Source organism: Peromyscus californicus, unplaced genomic scaffold, assembly GCF_007827085.1.
Source record: "Peromyscus californicus insignis strain IS unplaced genomic scaffold, ASM782708v3 Scaffold_3__1_contigs__length_106647218, whole genome shotgun sequence".
NCBI classification, from domain to species: domain Eukaryota; kingdom Metazoa; phylum Chordata; class Mammalia; order Rodentia; family Cricetidae; genus Peromyscus; species Peromyscus californicus.
This window is the reverse complement of record NW_026294551.1, coordinates 9,883,343-9,903,733: the sequence shown is the minus strand read 5'-3', so window position 1 is coordinate 9,903,733 and position 20,391 is coordinate 9,883,343. Positions and strand designations below refer to the sequence as shown.

Genomic DNA, 20,391 nt, shown 5'->3' with positions numbered 1-20,391 from the left:
CTTTCGTAGACAGTATATATCTGTGGCCCATGCTCCAGCCACAATAGAATGGTGGCTGGATCAGTCGGCTTGAGACTACAGTTAAGGGAATCATTCCCCAGACAGTGAACAAATCTCAAATACTTGCAATGACCACAGAACGAAAAGTAAGTAAGAAATTTGAGTGTGCCCAAAGCTGAAACAATTACAGCTAATTTCCTTAGACTTAAATACTCTCTATTAAAATGGGAATGACAATAATATGACCTGACAGCTCTTTTGAAGGTTAAATATATGTAAGAGTCTGCCTGCTGTAAGTTCACCCAGACTTTGACACCATCCATATTTTGGGTGGGATAATCTTCATCAGACACTTGGGAGGGAGTGACTCTGTACTATGCACTAAAGGTAGTTTTTCTGTTTGGTTTGGTTTTGGAAACAGAGTCTTAAGGATCCCAGGCCTATTATTCTGCCTCTACCTCCCAAAAGCCAGGATTATAGACATGTGCCACCGTGTCTAGTTTATACCGTGCTAGGGATTGAGCCCGGAACTCTGTGATGCTAGACAAACACTGTAGCAGTTCAGCTGCAGCCCCAGTCTCCAGAGTTCCTACCAGCATGCCTGGCTTTTGTTTTTAATTGCATTTTTTTTTTTTTTTTTTTTTTTTTTTTTTTTTTGGTTTTTCGAGACAGGGTTTCTCTGTGTAGCTTTGCGCCTTTCCTGGAACTCGCTTTTGGAGACCAGGCTGGCCTCGAACTCACAGAGATCCGCCTGGCTCTGCCTCCCGAGTGCTGGGATTAAAGGCGTGCGCCACCACTGCCCGGCTTTTTAATTGCATTTTTAAATATTTGTTTTATTCTATGGAAAGGGGACTGAGTCACGTATGTGCACCACTTGAGTATAGTACCTGCAGAAGTCAGAAGAAGGCACTGGATGTCCTGGCACCAGAGTTAGAGATGGTTGTGAGGTGCCACATGAGTGCTGGGAACTGAACCTGGGTCCACTGGATGAACAGCCAGTGTTCTTAACTACTGAGCTGTCTGTCCAGCCCCAGCATCCCTGGCTTATAGTCATTAGGTAGGATCAACACTTCATCTACAGACCACTATCTTGCCCATTATTACACACAAAAAAAGTCATCAGACATTTCCATATGTGCCCCACAGGCTAACACTAAAGTCACCTCTGGCAGCAAACTACCACTTAGTGTCCTGCAGAGAGTAGCTGCTCCATGTGCGTTAGATGCTGCCATTGTTACTGTCACTCCAGTCACTACTAGCCACCTGCCGTGGTGACAGCGCCTCTGTTCTGGTAAGAAGTCCCTGAACTGGCTGCCATACTTCTACATCCTTCTAAAAAGGATTAAGAGCAAGCTGGGAAATGGTAGTGCACTTGGGAGGCAGAGGCAGGCGAACCTCTGTGAGTTCAAGGCCAGCCTGGTCTACAAAGAGAGTTCCACGATAGCCAAGGCTACACAGAGAAATCCTGTCTCAGAAAAAAATAAATAAGTAAACAAACAAAAGGAAGCTGGTCATGAGGTGCTAACAATCCAACAGAAACCTACCATCATCTTCTATGGAGTCTCCTTTCATAGAGTGATAAAGGGTCGCCATTACGTTCAGCTGTAGCCGGCAGCTCTACACCTCGGCCACGCAGTGTGTGAAACATTATCGATTTCTTGCTTGGCACAGATGCTGCAGCTTGGGGAATGCTGGTCTACAGGGGCCCCTTGCAACTGCTCCTACAGATCTCCAAGGGCCCCACCACACTTACCTGAGGAAGGAAGGAAAGAGATATTCATGAAGGAGCCATTTGCAACAGAAGTCTGCTCCCTTCCCTCTTTTTGTGGTTTTGTGCTTATTTGGGTTTACAAGTGTGTTTTCTTTTCCCCTAAATTGCTCTTGCATATTCAAAGGATGTTTGCTTTAGGTGTTTTGATACCATGCTGTTTTCAAGCCCCAAATGTTTTTCATGGCATGTCTTGTTAAGTGTACAAGCTGAGAGGTGAATGTTGGTGACTGAAAAGAACACGGTATTCCTCAAAGTTTTCAAGTAAGCAAACGCAACGCAGAAATGAAGTGAGATTTCTGAGGCTCGGGATTAGCCAGCTGACAACAGAAAGCGCTTTATAGACCCTATTTTAAGCTTTAACACTAGAGTTAGTTTTCCTCTAGTGTTAAGGTAAAAATATCAAAAATAACTCTCTGTATTTATTCTATGACTTTTTTAATATGTGTGGAGGAGTGTTAGGGCATCAGAGTATGCATGTATATGTCTACATTTGGAGGCCAAAGATCAACACTGGGGTCTTCCTCAATTTGTTGTCCTTATATTTTGAGACATGATTTCTCACTTATCTTGAAGCTCACAGATTCAGGCAGACTAGCCGGCCAGCAAGCCCCAGGGGTCCTCCTGTCTCTACCTCCTACGCACTGGAAATACATGAACACATGTGCCGGAGATGGGACTCAGGTCATCACGCTTGTGCAGCAAGCACGTTACTGATGAACCTGTCTCCCCCAAAATGTCTGAAGGTAAAAGTGTGTTAACCAGCTTTCCACAGTGAGCCATATTCATCCTGCTGCTTTTTCTACAGAACTCTGAAAATACATTCAATGTATTTGCAGATTCATGGTCTTGTGGATCTTAGAACCCAAGAGTACCAAATTCCAGTTCTGGCTTTCTCCCTGACAGAATGGACAGACTTCAGCAAACTGCTGCATCCTGAGGAGCCTCAAAAATTACTTACTTTAGATCACCACCATGAGACATAAAGACCATATAGGTTGGTCAAATACCAAAGTGACCAGCACACAGGCTGTGCTACACAACCAGTAGGTGATGTGATCTTTTTGTTGTAACAGCTACAGGGCTGTGTATTTCATGAATGGGAAATAAAACAGCAATGTGTTTGTCTGCTTCAAGCTCCTGCTCTCTATCAACCTCTCTACCAGGTTCCCTGTTCCTGTATAGCATGTCTAATGTATCTGTGAAAAAGCAGTATCCAGTGTCCTGTGAAAATTTTCCAAGGGAGAGGTCAGCACAGCTCAATATCCCTTTCAGATATCAACCCCATGAGGGTTGTCTATCACTTTCCCATGACTCTGAATTACACTGACCCTGAGTCCCACATCAAAATCTGCAATGTTGCCTCTTCAAGCCAAAATTTGTCTGCCTGGGTCCAAGTAGCTTCCCATGCCTTTGTTGAAGGATCTGATTTAGTTGCTGTGAGTGGAGGTACTTAATGCTTTTAACAAGCCCCTTGGCATTTCCTATGACCATTAAGAGTTGGGGGGATCTTGAGTCAGGCCATATGTTTCTACTGCTTCCAAAGCCCAGAAGATATCCCCAGACATCTGGAAGGAAGACAAGAAGGTGCAAGATCTAAAAAGCATTGAGTGTGGCAAATCTAGTATCAACCTCTGAACCTATGGGAATACTGGACCCTCCTAGGTCCATGGGATTCCACTTTGAAGTGTTCATATTATGACCATGCTTGCAGGGCTAACAAGATGGCTCAGTTCAGAAGTGAGCTTGCAGTCAAGCCTGAAGACATGAGGTCAATCCCCGGAACTCACTTGGTGGAAGGAGAGATCTGGCTTCTGAAAGTTGTCCTCCAAGCCCTGCACTTGCACTGTAGCCTTCATACATCCCTTCCCCGACACACAGAACACACAGTGAACAAACGCATAGACATCCGTACAGACACACCGTAGGGGGAACCTTAGAATGGCTGTGATAATTAATCCTGAGTGCCAACTTGATTGTATTAAGACATGTAGTGGAGACTAGGAAGATGGCTCAGTCATCAAAGTGCTTGCCACAAAGCATGAGGACCTGAGTTCAGATCCCCAACACTCCTATGAAGACCTACAAGGAGTGGTATTTCCTTATAATCTTATAATCCCACTGCTGGAGAGAGACAGAGAGAGACACAGAGAGAGAGACAGAGAGAGAAACAGAGAGAGACAGAGATAGAGACAGAGACAGAGACAGAGAGACAGGGGGAGAATCCCTGAGGCTTGCAAGTACACCTAGCCAAATCGGTGAGTTTCAGGTTCAGTGATGGACTTTGTCTTAAAAGGTAAGTTGAAGAGCAGTCAAGACAGACACTCCACATCAGCATCAACCTCTGTCCTCCATACACACACATATACATGGATACATGCATGAACACATACATATACACATAAGCAAAAAGAAGTGCCTAGAAGTTTAGTAAAGTGCACTTCTGGGTGTGGGGGGTGTAACGGCACTTCAGTTATCAAATCAATTGGAAGTGTTCTTGACAAATTAAAGAGTCAAATCTTTAACAGAGTAATCTGCTTCAATCTGGCCAGCATGATTTGCATTTCAAAAATGACAAATTCCATAGTATACAACAAGCTCCCTGTTTATGAACTGTAATGGAATACAAGCAAAACCTACTTCTAAGTTCTCCAGTGAATCCCATCTATCTCCACTCTGCTCCTCTCTTGGTGCTTCCTGAAGGACTGTGAACATTAAAAATCTCCAGAAAATAATTTCTGAATGCCTTTATCAGAATGAGCAAGTGAATGCACTCTTCAGATTCACTTCCACAAGCTTTAATGTAGCTGACTACTTGGGTAGATGTGCACAAGACTTAGGAAATTGTCACCTTCAAGGTGATCACCTGCCACTGTTGTTGTTTTGTTTTTTAATCTGCTCGTTCTGGGCATAATCATCAAGTCCCCACAGTATGCTTGATCTCAGCCATGTCCTTTAGAGCACTGAGCCTTGGACTTTGCTCATAGTAGGTACTTTGGGAAAGTCAGGAAGTCATGCCCTTTGCTATTTGATATAAAGAGCCCAGGATGAGAAAAAATAATCACTAAGATAAATGAAAGCTAACCAACCCCCAAACATACCTGGGGTTAATTCAGTGGTCACAGAAGGGGGAAGCTATGCCTGATCGAGAACAATAGGTAGATTTGAGGGTTAAGTCATATGCCCTTCCTTTGGAAGGTGCTGGGTTCATGTCAAAGAACAAGGGTACATTCTGTGGTGTTTTGTTAACTCAGATCTCTAAGGCAATGGGAAAGTCTGCCTACTCAAAAAAAGCCTCTGGGCTATCAAGAACAGACTTTCAACTTTTGCCTGGGGTGTGAGTCAGTGGCAAATCACTTGCCCAGCATGTACAAAACCCCCAAGTTCAACCAGCAGCACCAAAACAGGGAACAAACACAAAAAGAAATTCCAATCCACTTGAGGATGCGTTTTCCTCTAAGGCCCTAATGAAACCGTTATAAGCAAGAGATCCAAGCATGATCTCAAATATCTTCTGTATTAGTAATGAATGTGGGTGTGGTCTGGCGACTGGGCTTTTTGTAGTTGTTGTTCTGATACTTTTTTTTCCTTTGGTTTGCGGGACATTCAGAATAAAGTCAAGCAAGCAGTCACCACAACTACAGAGGGTGTCACTTACGGAGAACAGGGGAGAGAAATGGTTGGGATCACTAGAGTTACCATAGGAACCAATAAATTGATACCAAATGTCACTGTGTCTAGATTTAGCCAAAAACTATCAGTGGTTCTAGTTTTCTTTCCGTGATAAACACCATGACCAAAAGCAATTTGGGAGGGAAAGAGTTTATTTCTGCTTAGAGGTCACAGTCCATCATAGAGGAAAACCAGAGCAAGAACTCAATTTAGGAATGTGAAGGCAGGAACAGAAGCAGAGACCATGGAGAAACACTGCCTAGTGTCTTGCTCCACATAGCTTGCTCTTCTAACTTTCTTATGTGGCTCAGGCCCAGCTGCCTAGGGATGGCACTGTCCACAGTGGGCTGGGCCCTTCTTCATCAATTAGCAATCATTTAGTATCAGGCCAATCTGATAGAGGCAATGTCTCAATTGAGAATCCCTCTTCCAAGGTCCAGGTTTGTATCAAGTTGACAAACATTAACTGGTACAGCCAGAGGCTTTGAACAAGTTTTCAGTGTTCACTCCCAACTAGGGAGTTCACAGCACTCACTGCTCGAATACTGGACATCATACTCCCAGGAACAAAAGTTCACACGAATGACCCCCAGGAATTTGTCTGTGATATCTTGATGCCCACAGTGGGTCACCTGTAGACCATATGTCTCTGTCTTTTGATTGGTTGATATGAAATTGGTCCTCAGTCTGTATGTCTCTGTCTTTTGACTAGCCGATATGAAATTGGTTTCAGCCAACAGAATCACAGAGACAGACAACTGCTATGAGGCTGGGAAGATAACTCTGTAGATGAAATGTTTGCTTTGAAAACATGACGACCTGAGTTCAATACCCAGAACCCATGTAAGAAGATGGGTGCACTGACTTAAGCTTGTAATCCCAGTGTTTGTGAGGCGGAGACAGGTGGATCCCTGGGGCTCGCTGACCAGCTAGGCTGACTGAGATTGACTTGTGGACTCCACATTCATGTGCATACAGAGAGAGACAGAGACAGAGATAAGCACAGAGGGACAGAGACATAGAACTACTCACGGGTGAGGCATTTATAACTAGATGTGACTAGAGTGATGGTTTTTATTCCTTGGATACAAATAAGAACCATTATGAATGTGTAGTCAAATGAATGCAAAGTCTTCAAGTCTATATATAACTTATTTTTCCCAAAAGGATGAAGTTACAAGCAGATGAGCAAATGCTCAAGAGAACTAGTGTAAAGGAAGAAGAAATTGTCAAGCTACCTCCTCTGGCTCCCTGAGGCAGATGCAGGGACCCCTCCCTAACACACAGTGCTGTTGCCTAGGCTGAGGTTCACCGTGTATGCACTAAGAGTGTCTCAGAAACAGGTTCTTGTAAGTGTGTAGCAAATGTGTGGTCCATGAAAATGTCTGATATTTAACCACGTATCCAAGTTTAGTATCATGGAAAGGCTTGCTTTGCAACAAAGCCCTAATGAGGAAGGGTTAAGCAAGAGGGCCAACCCCACATCAAGTCAGCAGGACACCTTCTTGCAAGGCTACTCATGGAAAGAGACAAATTATGTCTTCATGAGAGTCTGAATACATTTGCTTCCTCATTGAAGTTACCTCTTTCTCCTATAACAACTATTCATTTGGTCAGTTGTGGCCAGCGGACTAAGAAAGAGAAGGCAGTTAGTGTCGGCCTTCCCAGCTGCCCAATAAAGATATTTTTTCTAGATTTCTAGGTGAGTTTTTCAGCCAGCACCCTTGCAAGGGAAACAGGTCCTTCATGCCGCAGGCATCTGGGATACAAGGCCTCCATAGTATTTTTGAGAGGCCAGTATCGTCCACTGACAATAAAGGGGCATTCACGGTGGGCAAAGGCATTCCACGGGAAGGGGTGGAGCTGGGCTACCAGGCCGGCTGAGCACCAACTTTGCAGACGGATTGCTTTTTTCCATGTCTCTGGACTTGAGCAGGTGCCAATGCAGCTACCAACTTTAGGAGACACCCATAGGCCAAGATAGCAAGCCCCCAGCTTTTCCATGGAATTTAGCAGCAGCAACCAGGGGCGTCATCACAGAGCATTCATTTTTTCCCTTGCCTGGTTTCCCACATTCTGTGACCACCTTGGTGTCTGCCAGGGAAAATATCCAAAGCCTAGGTAAATGAAGGGAACCCAGCATTCACCAGTCTGGCCTTAAAATAGCTGATGGAACGCCCCCAGCCCAGAGAGTACAAAAGCTCTGACTGTAGCTAGTATGTTCAGGGCACCACCCAGCCTACCCCAAGGGCTCACCCCATCCCCTGAAAGCCTATCTGAGAGTGGACAGCAAGGGAGCCAGACTTTCTGCTGCCCCATTCCAGGGGGACCCCTGGGACTTAGGTGAATATTAATGAACAGTAAGTAGCCAGATACAAACCAGTATTTGCCACTGGTCAGGGTGGGGACACTGGCAAAGCACACGTCTGGGGTGGGGTAGAGGACTGAGTGGCATAGAAAATTCGGAGAGCTCGGAGGAAGGTGTTCTTGGAGTAGAGAGAAAGCCTGGAAGTTATAGGGTGTGTCCCAGGACGGAGAAGGAAAACATCTCCTTGCCCACTCCTGGGCAGCCTGTGCAGATCTAGAAGCTGCTGCTGCTGCTGCTGCTGCTGCTGCTGCTGCTGCTGCTGCTGCTGCCACAGGTTTTATCTTCTAAATGGAGTGAACACGGCAAAGAGAGAGAAGAAGAAGGTGTTGTGATGGTTAGTTTTAAATGTCAGTCAACTTGCCACAACCTATAATCACCCAGAAAGTGAGTCTCAGTTAAGGAATTATCTAGATCAGGTTGGCCTCTATTGGCATGTCAGTCAGGGTGGAGAGGTTATCTTGATTGTTAAATGATCCAGCCCACTTTGGGCAGCACCACACCCTAGGATTGGCCCTGAGCTGTATAAGAGTAAAGAAATCTGGCAAGAAAGCAAGGATCCATGTGTTTATTTGTCTCAACTCTTGACTGAGGATGTTATTTGACTGGCTGCTTAATTTCCTGCCTTAACTTCCCCAAAATAATGGACAGTAATTTGGAACTGTAAATTAAAATCAACCCTTTTCTCCCTCTATGTCTCTTTTGGTCACAGCATTTTTCCTCAGCAGTAGAAATGAAAATTCTACTTTTTCACAGGGAAGGACTAAGGGAGAAACCACTGTGACTGAGAAAAAGGAAGAGTGTGCCACACCGATGCTTTTCAGTGTCAGGCTGCCCTTGAGAAGTTGCCTGGTTTGACAAACAAATATTCCAGACACCCACTGAAATCTGAATTTCAGATCAACATGGAAATATTCTTTTCAAAATAAAGATGTCCTGTGAACACGGCATTAGGCTCAATACGTTCCATGCAATATTGAGACTAAATAAATAAATAAATAGACAGGCATCGCATAATATTAGCTAAAAATCTAACATTCAGTTATTTTGAATTTGAGATATAAAAAAGTTTTAGTATAAGTATATCCCATGCAATATTTCCTTAGGATAGCATGTGACATGTATTCTTCAGGCATTTATAGTATAAGAAATAGAATTGTATAATGTTAAGTGGAATAAAACATTCAGTCAAACTTGAATTCAATCAAAAGAAATTTTGGTCTAAGTATGTCATATGCAATATCTGACATGTGATACCCAGTGTTTATCATTAGCTCAAGTGTGAGTGGGTGTGTGATGCTTTCCTGAATTTCACTCTCTCCCACAACTTTCCCTCTTCACTAGAATGAAAACTCAGGATAGTTTCTGCAACATTCTCTGCAGTCTATGTGTGACTTTGCTCTGTAAGATCCATGGAAAGCCAGGTCATGTATGTATTGCATCTGCAAATGCACCATGCTGGCTTCGTCTACTATTAGCTGTGTATTCTTAGGCAAGTAATCTGACCACAGTTCCCTAAACACTCTCATCCGTTCAGTGAGGAAAATAATAATTTTCTCAAATTGGATGTGATAGGGAAACAACATAAGTCAATAATGTCCTACACAGTAGGCTCATGGCAAGTACTCAGTAAATAAGCACTGTCCTTGTTATTAGCGTCACCAACGCTGTTGGATGCCTGATGAATAAAGAAGAGTGGCAGAAACGAGTGGGCCCACGGGAGTTGACGGCAGTCTGGGCTAACACTTGGCTTCTTCTGCCAACTCTCTGACCTTTTCATTGGGTTGCAACATTCCTTCCAATTCTGAAATCCTTATTCTAAAAAGACAGAATGGATGAGAACCCAACAGGATAAAACCATGCTAACAGACCTACATGTGGGCTAGGGGGATTAGAAAGTGAAAGCGTCCATTGCACTCACTCGTGAACTCATAGTCACACAGCTATGGTTACCTACGCAGAGGGCGTGTTGGCTCACCAACATCCTCTTCTGGAGTGGTGGAGCTCATGAGGCCCCACATCTGTCTGAGGATTGACACACAGGTGACTGCTGGGAAAGAAACCTTTTCTTCAGTGGTATAGCTACTGGTGAGGTGCCCATACTCTTGTAAGTAACCTTAAACGAAACTCACAGGGATACACACATGAGGGGACTGAGAGGGGAAGAGAGAGGTGGGGTGTAAAAGTACAAGGGGGACTAGTTGAGAAGAGAAAGGGCTCACAGGAATGAGAGGGGACAAGAGGGGCAAATGGGATACATATGATCAAAATACTCTATGGATACATATGCAAATACCCTAAGGAAATCCATTATGTACAATCAACATATACTACATTTTTAAAAAAGAAAAAAGATAGTAAAAGGGAAAATATATTTGACTAGATTTTTTTCCTTTTAAAGCCTGTCTCCACGGGAGATATAACTGGTCTCAGTTTCTTGCTGTCCTGGTCTGAGGAAATCTACATTTGCAGAAACTGAAGGAGAGACTACTACAGTGAACTAGAATATTCTGCAACAGAGCCTGTTGCTACTGCCTGTGTGTGTGTGTCCTCTCCAAATTCGTAGGTTGGATTGCTGACCCTCAAGGTGATGGCGTCAGGAGGTGGGACTCTCGGAAGGTACGATTCTTAACCTCAGCCTGGGATTTGCACTCTCCCTGCAAAAGTTCTAGAGAGACTTCCTCACTCCTCCTAACACATGAGGCCATAGAGAGACTTCATTCATGAACTTTCAAGTTTTCACCAGAAATTGAGCCTACTGGTGTCTTAATCTGAAAGATCAGTGCACATCATTGATGAGCTACTCAGATTGTGGGATTTTTGTCATAATATCCCAGACTAGAAATACCCACTGCAATACCAGGGTGGCCTAGCTGAAGAGTCTTCCCAGCTACAGGCAACTGAGCTTCAGTAGAAGATGCTGTAGATGGAACTCCAGGTTGACAGAGGAAATATTTTCAAGCTGGTGGATCATTCAACACTTTTCCAAGCAACCCCAAATCACAACACAACAGGATTCCTATAGAAAATTCAAGAGATCCCCTCTTCCAGGAAGGAAGGTTTCATTATGGAGGAAACTGCTATACACAATGGAGCCAACTGCTTACTCTGACTTCTTGGTCCCCAAGAAAACATCAGTTTCCTCCATAGTGAAACCTTCCTTCCTGGAAAGAGGAAAAAGGAGGAAGAGGCTGTGAGATTCCTGAAGTAAATAAACCTCACAAGTTCCAGAAAACCAAAACTTACAAGATCCAGGAGGCTCCTTTCCAAGGATATAGAAGCAAAAATAACTGCTGCAGAGTGGAGACTCTCCAATCAACCCAGTTTCCTGGAGGAGACTCTACCTCTCCAGATGCAGGTAAGTTACAGAGAGACCTCCAAGGATGAAGGTTTGTCAGTCATCACCCACACTGGAGTGAGGATATTTGGTGATGCAGCTGCCTCTAAGTCGTCCACAAGTAGCCCTTCACCTACACCCCTGTAAGTAACCCCAATACACTCATTGGTTCTCCAAGTCAGAAATTAGCCCTCTCTGGAGTGAGCAAGCATTGGCTCACATATCCTCATGAAAAGTCTCACACAACATCCCACCCAGGCATGCTTTCCCATAGCTTGTGTTGGAAGACACAGGGGGAAGAGAGGGCAATAAGGAATGCTAACTATACATATGGCTGTTGGGAACCTTTGGAAGAATTATGCAATAAAGAGAAAATATAGTCTTTTAGCCTGGCACATTCATAAAACACACAGAAAGCAAAGTCGTCCTTTAACGATTAAAGATTCTGAATGGAGCAACACCCAGTTTTAAGTAACTGTAAGACATATGGAGCATACTTATGCTGAAATGGTGATGAGTAAGTCACAGACTTGGGTACAGAGTCTAAGATCAAGGCAGTTTCTGGTGAAGACTTACTTTCTGGTTCATGGACGGCATCTTATCTCTGTCTCCTCATGCACTGGAAGAATGAGAGCCTTTGCTGTGACAGTGCAAATCTTGCTCACGAGAGTGATGGATATCCCCTCTCAAAAGCCCTGCCTCCTGACGTCATTGCCTTTAAGGGTCAGAAAGTCAACACAAAGACCATGGTATGAAAAGGAGAAGTAACTTCAGAGTGAAAAGCCAGACAAGATGTGACTGGCAATAACTACATGATGCAAGTCTTAGAAGAGTGAAGAATGTTCCACACAAAGATGGGAAGATTTCACAGGTGTATGATGGAGCTAGTCTGTGGACGAACTCTATTAAGGAGCTCAAAGGGGCACAGGTGAGGTCCTCGGTCATAAGCTAGAGTATAGATTCCACTTCAGAAGCTCACAGACCAAGTTGCTCCTCATTGTGCTTCCCATCAGCATCTCTTTGGCACTATGATTTAAGGAAATTTACAAAAGCATTGGATGATCTACCAATTTGAAAGCATTTCTTCCACCAGAGTGAGATTTCATTTACAGCTTCGTTTTGGTGATTTATCTCTGTCGACCTCAGATGGCTCACTATCCACAGAAGGCAATATGTAACCGTTCATGAAATTACAAACAATTATCTTTGCATAACCATTCAGCTTTCTGGAATTCATCTTGCAGACATACTTGAAAGTACACCAGGTTATTCATGTCAGTATTGTATATAAGACCAAATTGTGGGTGTAACCTAAATGCCTATTACAAGGCACTGGTTAATTCAGTTATGATATCAACATGCCTATAAAATGAATACAAATTAATGAAGAGCATGGAAGTCCTTGACATTGGAACAATCCCTAAATATATACTATATAGATAGTATAGCTTATAGTTGGCATGTGAAAATCTCTAAAATATGCTTTCAAAAAAGGGAGAAAGGACAAACTCTGAGCAACTACTGCAGAATTGGCTAAGTCAAGGACACATAATAGCTAACTTAAGGTAGCATCCTGGATGGGATCCTGGGACTGAGAAAGGGCATTGGAGTAAAACTAACGAAATCTGCTAAGCTATGAAATTCAGTTATCTGCTCCTTGCCAACATCAAAATAGAGTATAATTGTTATTGTGGCTGGGTAAAGTGTAGCAGTAAAATATAAGGTGCTAGCAAATAGGACACTTGGATGATGGGGTTTATCATGGCGATTTTTTTGCTTAGACACAAAACTATATTCTAAAACAAAAATCTCTTAAAAACGAAAACAAAGTAGAGATTATCCGAGTATTTACATGTAAATAAAATCTCTTTGGAAGAATGAGAAATAAACTGGTCACTTGAGTTGCCTCCAGTGACTGACCTAAGTTGCTGGAGAAAGTTTCACAGTAGCCAGCTTTATATTTGGAACTGTCAATCAGGCCATTATGCAGCCTCTTTAGACACAAGACCGTCTCCATAGTACAGAATAAAGGCTAATTAATCTAAGCTGCTTTTCTCTAAAAGACACCTTTGTTCTAAGGCATCCTCTTGGAGTAAAACAGTGAGCCATTCCTCTTAAGAGAGTTCATTAAATGTGCTCATTCTGTAAGTTACATGGCTTAAAATTGCAAGGATCCAAGGAGAAGGGTATCAGGAATACATACATTTTGAGAACAACGAGGGGGCTTAAGTAGTACTCTGAATTTTTGGAATAATCAAGAATAATATAATCACCCAAGAGAAAAAAAAATCCAGGCATGTAGTTCTTAAGGGATGATAGGAAAATGAAAGATGAAATGTCTAAGGTGGGAAGCTGGATACCCAGAGACGAATTATGTTGACATAAAATATCTATTAAGAGTTGAGGAGATGCCTCAGTGGGTAAGAGGGTTCGCTGTACAGCCATGAGGACCTGTGTCTAAATCCTGAGCACCTATGTAAAAAGCTGGGTATGACCACATGCCCGCCTCTAGCTCAGGGCTCTCAGGGTCAGAGGCAGAAGGATTGCTGGGACTTTTTGGCCTCAAGCCTAGATCCAAGTTCAGTGAGAGACTGTCTCAAAGAAATTAGGTGAAGAGTGACAGAGGAAGACACATGTTGTCCTTCTCTGGCTCTACGTGAGCGACCATGGGCACAAGCACCACTAACAGACACAGAGAGAGAGAGAGAGAGAGAGAGAAGAGAGAGAGAGAGAGAGAGAGAGAGAGAGAGAGAGAGAGAGAGAGAGAGAGAGAGATTTTAACTAAAAACATAAATGAAATACACAGTAAGATTATTTTCCCTCTGGTTCCCTGTAGATAGTCCTCTGTAGCATCCCGATTCTAGAATGAACCTCTCTCTGCCTCTTGACCCTCAACCAGGAGAAACAGACCACAACATTGAACTTCTAAAGGGCACCCTGTACCATGTAAAAGCTGGTACGAGGGTCCTTCCTTGTCCTTCCCCAGCACCCTTGGGTTTCAGCCACTCCTCAGCAATAACCACTTGGGAGGTGACAGGGCGGTGACTTCAGATGTGTCTCCATGAGGGAAGCCCAGCTCCTTGGCAGACAGAGCTATAAGCCCAAGAGAGAGGGCACAGGATTAACAGCTCACCAAGCCAGCCAAGGGCCAGGAGCCAGAAGGACACCCACTGAGAGAGGCAGGGAAACGGTTAATAACTCAAGGTGACAAATTAAGCCAGCTACTCGGGTCTCCAGTTTGGCTGATGGCAAAGTCAAAACAGAGCCTTTGGAAACTGGGGAGGTGCTGTCATCTGTACTGTATTTTTCCACACGTATCTTTATTTTAGTTTTGTAATTTGGAAATGTTCGTGGGGAACTGGAAAATGCAAGCTGGAGAACCCCTGGAGTCTGAGGAGGAGGGACCGTGAGTTTGCTAGGATGTCAATCAGATTCAGGTCAGCAGTCCGCTCCTTGGACATTCGCTATCCATGGGTTTGACTTCCAACCCCTCTTGCCTGCCCTTCACCCGCCATGCCACAGAAACATCTTCACTCCCTCTCACTTCCTTGGCTTCTGCGCCAGTGGGCAGCTTCAAGCCAAATCACACTAACAGTGGGTTCTGTCCATTGCCTCCTCCTTACCGAGTCCAGCAGCTTTAAAGAAAATGAAGAGAGACATGGGCATCCATGACCCTTGGGGAACACGGGACCAAAGGGTAGAGTAATGAAAACGTTCAGTGTCAGTCACGGTGATACACAAGCGATGGCACAGCCTTCCCATCCAAATATCTGAACAGCACTGTGGGAACTCACTGAAAGGAACCGGTTGTTGAAAGGGCTATGTGCGCTGGGAGACGGTGTGGTCAGTAAAGCCCTTGCTATGCAAGTATGAGGGTCTGAGTTTAGACCTCAAAGCAAAGTACGTGCCGGTGGGTGGAGGAATGAGGAGCACAGGGATCCTGGGGAGTATGCGGGCATGAAGAGCGTAGGGAGCACGGGGAACATGAGGGGCACAAGGAGAATGCTTGTAATCACAGCACTGCAGAGGCAGAGATAGAAGGATCCCTAGGCTCACTGGCCTGACAGGTTAGCCTAATCAACAAGTCTCTGTCTCAAAACAAATAGGGAAACAGATCCTAAAGAACAACACTAAGGTTGTCCTCTGGCCTCCACATGAGTGAATGTGCATGCACACGTGCACATGCACACACACACACATCCATACACACGTCTGCACACATCCACACACTCACATCCGTACATACACACCTGCACACACACACCCATACACACACACCCATACACACACATCCGTACACACACACACACACACACACACACACACACACACACACACACACCTGCTCATACATACATCTCCATACATACACACACACACACACACATCTGCACACACACAAAAAAAAATCCATACACATACACACATTCTTGCGCGCACACACACACACACATACACACACACACTGATATATCCATATGCACACACATACCTGCATACACAAAAAAAATAAAATAAATAAAACAGTTATGTGTACCACTTCCAGAAGAGTACAGAGAAATAGCATAAATTGTGACTTAATGTGTTCACCTGCTCTTTGGATCTTGGTGTAATCAGGGTGCTTACTTCCTAAATGGTAGAGTGTACCCTCATTACATCTTAACACTCCAATAGCACTTTGAACACCTCAGGGTACAGGTGGCCCTCAGCAACCCGAGGATTCTGGTTCCAAGACCCAACTGGATTTTGAAACCTGAAGAGATGCAGTTCCCTTATATAAAATGGCATATTGTTTGCATGCAGCTTACACACATCCTTCTACACCCTGGCTGCTTTAAATCAGCCATGTCCAAATTTTGACATTTTAATTTGACATTGTCCTTTACAAAGTTCTTCTAGAGACATTCACATTCAAGTCACAAAAATAATGATGATGATGATGATGATGATGAGGAGGAGGAGGAGGAGGAGGAGGAGGAGGAGGAGGAGGAGGAGGAGAAGAGAAGAAGAAGAAGAAGAAGAAGAAGAAGAAGAAGAAGAAGAAGAAGAAGAAGAAGAAATTGCAAGGCAAAAAAAATCTCATGATGTCTTAAGCAAGTTTATGCTTCTGTGGTGGGCTGCATTGTAGTTATTTTCAGTTGCATTCAAGGACATCTAAATCATCTTAGCTAACGCTCACAGACTATTTTAATACCTCCAGGTAGAGCGGACAATTTGAACTTTAATATTAAAGACACATATGTTTTCTACACAAGCATATGCTCAAGGCTCACTTTGCAGAGGCATCTCTGCATGACGTTTCTACTCCTGTCTTCAGCTTCTGCTCTTAAGAAGGCAAAGTGGTTTCACTGGGTGTGCAGCCTCCCATTGTCTTCCGGTAAGCATTGCACCTGCTGCTGAGCCTGCCCCACAAGGGTCGCTGGATCTGATAACCCCAGCTCAGCTGCTGTTCAGATCCCTCATCGGATAAAACATTTTCCTCTCATCCGGCCAAAGCTGTAATGCTGAGCTCTCGGGTTCCTTAATTATGGCTAGGAGCTAATGCCTGGTGGGTCATCCACTGAAGACCTTCTCCACCCCGTAGCAGCCCCTGACCCGTCTTATGGAACAGTGCAGAAACACAATGTCCCTATTGTTCTCTAACTAGAGGACTGAGGGACAGTGGGGAATGCCCACACAACTCCCCCCCCAAGAAAAGATTAGTGCAATTATTAGCCAACAGTAATGGCTATAAGCCAAACTTCTCTCAAATCCTCCTGAGCACCAAGTCGCCTCAGAGTCTCTTAAAATCCTAAACACAAGACTATGTGTTCTCCTAAATTTTGCCATGTTGTTTCTGAAGGCTTCTAGGCCAGTGGTTAATGCTGCCCTTACCCACAAGGCTAATAAGCACAAAAAGAAACATTAAATAATGTGTATGTCTAAACCTCAGGTCCCTATGCCCCCGTAAGTCTGCAAAGGATAGATGCCCAGGGCCGGACATCCCTGGCAATCACTTCATCCAGCATTAAACAGGAAAACTGCTTTTTGAGCATGGCCATCGATTGTGACTTGCACTAGTGTTAATTGTATTTTTTTCTCTCCTTTACCTCAAAGAAATAATGGTCCCTTAGCTCCATGGGCTATCAATAGCTCTCCTGGTCATTCTAAGCTTCTCTTGGGGAGTTAAAGGAAAATAAATTAAATTCTATTCTAGAACTTGGCATTTACATATTTACATTGCTGTATATGTCAAGATATAGCCTGAGAGAAAACATTTCTAGCAGACTACAGAAGTATGCAGACTAACTGTGGATGACGCTGGAAGATATACAAAGAGCAATGGTTGAAAAAATGCAAAGGTATTTGACTAATATTGAAGCAATCAATTAACTGACCAAATATCACCCACTGATAAATAAATGAGACATTAGGAAAAACGTTTGTGAACTGGGTGAAGGTCTGAAATTTGCATGCAAGAAAGCATATATGTATATAAACAAACACAGAAGCGCATGCTTCATAAATTAATATCTATAGTTCTGAGGACTATTCGGGTTTCCCACTGATATTCAAACAGTGGCTAAATCTCTACAATGTTCCAGACACAAGTCAATGTCAGAAGTTTAAGTCATTTCTCGTTGACAGTCATATGAGAAGCTTTGTTAGTTCCAGAGAAATACATGCAACTTAGAAAACACAGAGAAACAAGAAATGTTCTCAAAGCTGAACAAATAAAAAGATGATTTTCTGTGCTATAGAAAATGAGAGAGGTGTTCAACGAGCCAGAGATGCTAAGTTATGTATCTATGAACCACATTTACGAAGTTGTCAACATAACCCCGTTCCTGCGAATTAGTGTCTCACCTCTGCAGTGTTTGGCCTCATTTCTTAGGTGGTAGGCTATCAGGGTTGTCTCTGGAAAGAGCTGGAGCCTGAATTTAAGTCACTAAATCAGAGTGACTCGATAGAGTGACTATTTTGTATTCATGCACTCATATGAACAGAACAAACGGTAAACCATCTGTATATAACATTCATAGTATATATTCTTACGGAAACACTACACTACACAGGCACAGAGAAGGGGGAGATCTGTTTCTCACCTTGGAAGTCCAAGGTTTCAGCTAAATGGAAAGATAAATAGAACAGCAAATGACTATGCTACGCTCACAAAATTCTACACTCACAAAATACAAGTTAATAAGCAGATCATTCAGAAAGGACCTCAAATCCAAGGACAAAAATGTACCACGTAAATATAACAAAAATTAGTCTCATACACTGTAAATTGAACAACCTTTTTCTATCATACACTGGTGAAAAGATGGATAACTGCTAGCATGATTTCTTTCCTGGACACCTAGAACCAAGCACCCAGTATAACATAACTACAGTGTCTGTAAGTAATCCCAGCAATCCAAGGCTTTGTCCAGTGAATCTTTTAAATATGTATGTTACATCCAACCAGGCACTCCCACCCAAACACAGTACCGGCACAAGCCCTATATTTCTCTCTGCAAAACTGGGGTGACTTCCTTCACGTCTATACTAGACAGCCTCTCCAGCAATGTTTATTATACTCCAGAGAACAAAGAGCTGAACAAAGAACAGCAAGGTCCTTACGAAGAGTCCCTCAAACTCCGGGGTCCCCCTTTCCATCGTTACAGGCCTGGCCTATGGGAGCCCAGCTCATCGGCGGCACCTGTACATGGATGAAGTTTCTAGATAAGGGCAATGCCTGCCCGCACGCTGTAGGAAACCAGATCCACCACAGTGCCCACCACCACTACACGCTTATCTCCTGCCTTTTTTTTTTCAAACACTGCTGCACATTCCTCCCTGGACAGTTCCTTTGGTTGATTGTGGGAAATCATACAGACTGAAAGTAAAGACAGTTACAGAGCGGGTAAGGCAAGAAGGCAGGGGGAGGCCAGGAAGAAGGTCAGTGATCTTTGCCCGTTGGCAGTAGAACCATCCATTGCAGAGGACTCTTCAAAACCAAACAAGCCCACCTAACTGTCCTCTGTCCCTCCATCCCTACGTCCTTTGCAGCATCAGCCTGCTTCTTGCACAATAGGCTGTTAGCTAGGAGTCAGTGTCTGACCCAAAGAAAACGAGAAGACGTGAGGACCACAAGGGGAGCCTCTGTCAAAGCTGGAGGGGAGTCCGATCCAACAGTCCGACTGCCTCTGAACCTCAGCTCCTACTCACCTGAATCAGGCCCAAGGCTTGACAAAGGAATCAGGTCAGTATCCAAACTCCGTGTGGGCAAATCCAAGGGGGGTCTGCCCTGCCACTTTTCCCTCTGTCTCTTGGCCATCTTGTGTGGTGTAGCTGACCAAGGATATGGTCTTTTTTAAATTCATCACGGTTGCAGAAATGGAGAGAGGGGTCTAGTATCATCCCACCACTATCCCCCGGTCTCCACGCAGCTTCGGAGTGCCCGAGGTGGAGTGCCCAAGGTGTGCTCCAGACATTGAATGAGCCTACAGAATACCTCAATCTGATCTTTTATAGTGCTTTGTTTATTACCTGCGTGCCCTTATTTCATAAGGGAACTGAGAAAGAGAGAGAGGGTGAGCAGGAATGATGAAGATGACTGTTAGGAGCAGTCCAAAGACACCTTTTCTTAAGCCTCATTCATAGTGGCAAATGAAGCTAAACAACCTCGCAATTGTTCTCTCAAATGTCACCTTTCTGTGTGCGCCACTGTGCCGATAAAACTCAGCTCTCTCGTTTTTACTCCCCCCTCCTAAAAATTACTGTGTTATCCTCCAAATATCTCCAGAGAAATTGACCCGACAAGGGAATCTTTTCTTCTTCTCCCTCCCCACCCCGCTCTCATTTTTTTTTCTTTCTTCTTCACGCAGCTTGAACAATTTGGCTCTGTTCTGCATGCATTCCTGTGGCCCATTCTTCCTCAGTCCCCTGTGCAGGATGGTAGGTCAGGAGAACACAGGCTCACATTCAGGGCCAAGATGGTGCTTACGGAGTGGGGGTGGTGTGGAGAAAAGTGAACCGAAGGTACCTGTGATTGTTGCACCACCAACTTAATACCTGGGCAGAGAGACAAAGGCTCTTTAGAAAAAGCTCAGGCTTGGGATAACCCCTCCCCCCACTCTTGACGAGTTCAAAAGCTATCAAGAGCTGAAAATAAGACCCTGGCATAATTAAAGTTTTCCAAGTCATTCTGGGAGATATGAGGCACGATGACAGAGTCCACTGCCAAGCCTTTGCTTTGAACAATCTCGGCTAAGATGCGATGAC

General features: G+C 44.0%; 1 long non-coding RNA gene across 2 annotated transcripts in view; it reads right to left on the bottom strand.

Moving 5' to 3' along the window:
• Nucleotides 1-20,391, bottom strand: part of LOC128122224 (uncharacterized) — a 133,029-nt gene that overhangs the window by 61,593 nt on the left and 51,045 nt on the right. For both annotated transcript variants that reach the window (XR_008222363.1, XR_008222362.1), the window contains one exon: nucleotides 1,545-1,753. This is a non-coding gene — a long non-coding RNA (uncharacterized LOC128122224). The remainder of the gene's footprint in view (nucleotides 1-1,544; nucleotides 1,754-20,391) is intronic.